The sequence below is a fragment of the Chiloscyllium plagiosum genome, chromosome 6 (assembly GCF_004010195.1).
Source record: "Chiloscyllium plagiosum isolate BGI_BamShark_2017 chromosome 6, ASM401019v2, whole genome shotgun sequence".
Lineage (NCBI taxonomy): Eukaryota > Metazoa > Chordata > Chondrichthyes > Orectolobiformes > Hemiscylliidae > Chiloscyllium > Chiloscyllium plagiosum.
This window is the reverse complement of record NC_057715.1, coordinates 53463702-53469465: the sequence shown is the minus strand read 5'-3', so window position 1 is coordinate 53469465 and position 5764 is coordinate 53463702.

Sequence of the window (5764 nt, the reverse complement as noted above, 5' to 3'; positions counted from 1 at the left end):
TAGCCTGCTGGACACACTTTCCTCATTCCTGAAGAAGGGCTTCTGCCCGAAACGTCGATTCTCCTGCTCCTTGGATGCTGCCTGACCTGCTGCGCTTTTCCAGCAACACATTTTCAGCTCTCAATATATTGTTCAACAATTTTAATGTTTGAGCACCTTTTCCCATGTCCTTCCACAACCCTCACTCACCAGGGCTTGTCATCAGATGGACTGTGATCACAAACAACCCATTGTCAGTCTTTAATAATTCCCATTAGCAGCTATTTCATTGTCCCAAGGTGATCTTTACCCATTCTTTTGTCGATCCATTTGTCCTCATTCTCTTTGGACTCCACTTCCACATATCGTTTACTCCTTCACTCCACAGATGCAGCTGGACCTGCTGAGCTTCTCCAGCAATTTAGTTTTTGGTGTCTGATTTCCAGCATCTGCAATTCTTTAGTTTATTATTTCGATAAGGGAAAACCAGTGAATGTGCCGTATTTGGATTTTTCCAGGTTTTCAAAAAGATCCCAAATATGGAGCATGTGTTTTTAAAAAAAGGATACATGTGGATATACTGTCATTGATTTAGGATTGGTTCATAGAAATAAATGAAGTTTATTCCTGAAGAAGGGCCAATGCCCGAAACGTCGATTCTCCTGTTCCCTCGATGCTGCCTGACCTGCTGCGCTTTTCCAGCAACACATTTCCATCATAGAAATAAAACAGAGTAGGGATAAATGGGCAATTCTTAATTGGCAGTCAGTGCCTATTTGGTTACTGTAAAGTCGGTGCTTCGATCCCAACTATTCACAGGATAAATCAATGACTTGAATATAGTGACTAAACATAACATTTCCAAGTTCACATAATACACAATTAGATAGAAATGTGTGGTGTGAGTATGATGGAAAGAGTTTTCAAGGGAATTTGTACAGGTTGAATGAGTAAAGCAAGTCCATGCCAGATGGAATAAATTGTGGATAAATGTAAGGCTAACTGTTTTGGTAGGAGGAACAGAAATACACAGTATTTCTTTAATGGTAAGAGTGGGAAGTGTTGAAGTTCAAAAGAACCTGGAGTTACTTGTTCATAAGTCAATAAAAGGTAAACATACAGAATTGGCAAACAATTAGGGAGGCGATTAATGTGCAAAGGGATTTCAAGTAGAACAGTAAAGATGTCTTACTATGACTGTAGAGCCTTAGTGAGAGTACATCAGGCATATTGTGAACCGTTCTAGTCCCCTTCCTTCACAAGGGTGTACTTTCCATTGACAGAGTGCAATGGAGGTTCACCAAACTCATTCTTGGGATGACAGAACTGTCCTATAAGGAGAAATTAAGGAGACTGGGTCTGTATTCCTGAGTTCAAAAGAATTAAAGGTAAAGGTAATCTGATTGAAACTTACAAAATTCTTAAAGGAATGGACAGGATCTGGTGTGGAAAGGATATTTCCTTGGCCTAGAAGCAGGGGATATAATTTCAGGATAAACAGCAAACCATTCAGGACTGAAATGACGAGGAATTTCTTCACTCAAAGGGTAGAGTGGGTAGTGAATCTTTGGAATTCTCTACCAAAGAGGGTAGAGCAAGCTCATGACTGATATTAATAAATTTCTAGATACTAATGATATTAAGAGATGACCCCAGGAAAATAGTGCTTAGCAGATGATCGGCCGTGATTAAGAAATGGAGAAGCACATTCAAAGGGCTGAATGGCCTTCTCCTGCTTTTATTTTCCCATGTTCATGTTGCACCAAGTGGTTCAGAAAGATTTTGCTGAAGGATTTGCTGTTAAAGGAGAGGAATGAGATTCCTCTGATTTTCACTAGAGGAATTCAATTTATTCCAGTAGACAATAAGAATCTTCTATGGTTTTCACATGCTTGTTTCCATTTATACCAATGGACAATGAAGAAATCTTTGTATTCTTATGAGCATACCTTGCTCCCACATGGACTGAAAGTTCAATGAGCTTCTTAACCAGACATTAACCTCCAGCCTTTCAGAGCTCAGCTGACATAGCATCAGTTCCTGCAAGACAGATGTTGATTATGTCCATTGTTTCTAACAGCATTGAGGTTTCATCAAGAAAGCAGGTGGTATCAGCGTATGGCAACCTGTTGAATACTTCTTCACTGATGCATGAAGACCAGTTGGGAATGTGATCTTGGGACCTGTAAATAGATTTCACAGCATCATGGTGTCTCTTTCATTCTTTGCGGTCTGCGTATAGCTGAAGTTTGTTTCATCTAACACTTCAAGACTGACAACAGATAAATGATGAATGACAGATGATAGAAAGCTCATGAACTTGATTAGCATATCAATTGATTTATAGTAACGGAGATGTGCACATCATCAATTTCTGTTCTTACCTATCTTGGTCCAACCTTGGCTTGTAAGAGCATAAGGAAGGGACAGGACCTCTTCCATATGGACTTGCACACTTCTTGGAATAGCTAGTCCTCCATAGGTCCTCACCTTAATTGTGTTCCCACCTGTGGCTTGAATTCGTTGTTTGCAAGTGGCTACACAGTGCTAAACCATTTCAATGGGCAGTCCAAACCAAGTGAATGTATTCATTTTTGATCTTTCACCATTTGTGACTGAAGCAATTGGTTACCCTGGTATTTAAAGATTGATTGCAGCAGACTGGGTGCATGATGTCAAGTCTAATATTCAAAGTATTGAACATGGGTCAACAATATATTGTGGAATGGGTAGACTTTGACAATACACAGAAAACATTCTCACCACACATTGCATCTCGACTTGCTTTATAGTTATGGCAATACATAGTGATTAAAGATCCCTTTCAATGACCCTAGAGGTCAGTAATACACTAAAAACATTACAATGGTTAAATGTTTTTGGTAAACATTGTTGGAACTCTTACATTATAAAGGCAACATAAATTATATTTCAGCAATGTGATTCTGTAGACACTTGACAAAGCAGAGCTAATTCATAAGATTATATTTAACCAATTAATTTTGAAAAGTATGAAAACATTTTTAAAAGAAATCTTTGATATTTGCCAGAAACCACAAAATTTTGACCCATCTTTTTTGTATCAATATATTTTATTTGCATTTAGAATGAATCGCACGTCTCATGTCCAACTAACCTTTTTGCACAAAAAACACGGAATGTGATGTTTCTTTAAAAAACAAATTCAACATAACTATAATGGCAATATGAACTTTCCCTGCCACAGTACTGAAAGACACCTTATCACAGTTACAAATTGAGGTCCACGCCAGGATTGGTTAGCTACAGAAAGAGCATTCATAATGTGCTTGAGTAATCTGATCAGCTTGTAAAACTTTGCAGCACTTCGTAAAGGGAAAGAAAAGTGCACATGAAGATGCATTAAGAAGTAAGTCACAAATAGCACCCAATGTGATCATGGTGCATTGTTCATTCTTATCTTTCTTTGACATGACTGACAACACCACTTTCTTACTTCACCTCTTCTCCATTGTCCATCTGAAGAGGAATTCCCCTGATAACTGGCCCCATTCTTACAATCTAGTTGCAGTCAAATAATTTCCTGCATTGGCTTATCTTCCTATTTTCACACTATAATTTCCGTAGACCCCTAGAAATCCATCCTTGGCCCACACCAATTTTCATTTACATGCTGCTCTTTGATGATATTACCTGAAAATCAGCAACATTTATGAGCAGCTGACATCTCTGTTAAACTATACACCGTCTATGATTTATCATGCTCCTTCTACAACATCTATGATGCACTGAAATCTCATATGGCATCAGTCACCTCTAATTCTTTAATTACATCCAGCTCTAAAACCCTGCAAGGTTTCAAACAGTGAGGATGCAGGGTCAGCGTGAGGGATGAGATGGAGACAGAGTATATTTGGAAACTTGGTTCGAAGTGCAAACTCAACATACAGGGGAGAAGAGGTGCTTTAAGCAAGGTTTACAGCAAGAATTGAAATGTGCGGCATTAAATGTGAAGGGCTTTCTCTTCTCTTTTTTCTCTGCCTCCAGCATTTGATTTACAATTTTATGCAAAACATAGAAAAGTACAGTACAGGAACAGGCCCTTCAGCTCGCCATGTTTGCGCTGAGAAAAAATCCAGAAATGATATTAGCCACCATAACTGACCAAGACACATAAATATAAAGCAGGACAGAACACCAGCGCTTCAATGAAGGCTCACTGATGTTACCTAGCATGGTGACAAAATGTCTGAGAACAAACCTACCAGCTCAGCGAGTAAACGTACAACCTGGTTTCTCTACCAATTTTCCAACTGATGTATATCCTACTATATTCTTTGACAACTTTCCTCACGATCCATAACTCTACCAATTTTTGTGTTGTCTGCCATCTTACTAATCAGACCTACATCTTTTTCAAAATTATCCCAGCACTGACTTCGAACTTGGAAAGACCCTATACAGACAGCAAGCAAAACTAATGTCATTTACAAAATATCATGCTAGAAATGTAACAAACACTACATTGGACAAACAGGCAGAAAACTAGCCACCAGGATACATGAACATCAACTAGCTACAACATGACATGACCCTCTCTCACTAATATCCTTACATGCAGATAAGGAGGGACACCACTTTGACTGGGACAACCCATCCATTCTAGGACAAGCCAAACAGAGACACACATGAGAATTCCTGGCATTCCAACTGGACCTCGATCAACAAACATATTGACTTGGACCCAATTTACCACCCCTGAGAAAAAGAACAGAAAATGACATCATCACAGGAAATGACATCACCAACCCAAAGAAACCCAAACATGTAAATAGAAAGCAGGAATCATCAGCAATGCTTCCTCCAGAGGCTCACTGAAGATGTTACTTAGTATGGTGATGAAACATTTGAACATGAACCTTCCAGCTCAGCGAGCAAACCTACATCCAGAACCTCAACCTGAGCTACAAATCTTCTCAAAACTCGCTAACCTCTTACTACCGCCCTCTGTTGGATGCTCTTTCTCCTGTTAATCACCTGCTCCTCTACGATTCCCTTCTCAGTTGTGGCACGTGAGCTTACTTCTCCCTATGACCTTCTGACAGAGCGGGTAGATTAGTATCTGATATTATTAGAGATTGAAGGTTTTTGTCAGTATTGTAAAGATTATTGGCAGTGATAAAATCTATACGGTGGATGTAGGCTGCATCGTTATAATTTAATTACATAATGATTAGAAGTTAAATTTACCCATATTAGAGATAATATAGTAAATGATAACTGCAACTGTAGAATGTGGGAACTTCTGATGCCAGTGTAATCCCGGACAAATACACCTGCAGGAAGTGCTTGCAGCTGCATGAACTTTGGTTCAGAGTTATTGAGTTGGAGACTGAAACTGCAGACAACATGGTGCATCAGCGAGGGACAAAGTTACCTGGACACTTTAATCCAAGAAGCATTTACACCCTTTCTGACAAGGTCTTCTGATTTGGTTAGCGCTTACAGACAAGGTTACGTGACTACAATTGTTTCTTTTGGACTGGAGTTTAGAAGAAGTGATTTGATTGAGGTTTATGAGATCTTGAATGGTCTTGACAAGGCAGATGTGGAAAGCCTGCTCCATCTTTGGGTGAGTCTAAAATAGAGACAGTGTTTTAAATTAGGGGTTACTTTTTAGGATGGAGATGAGGGAATATTTTTCTCTTGGAGATTTATTTGATTTTGGAACTCTGCCTCAGAAAGCAGTGGAGGCAAGGTCAATCAATGTGTTTTAGACAGAGCCAGCCACTGAAGTGATGTTATA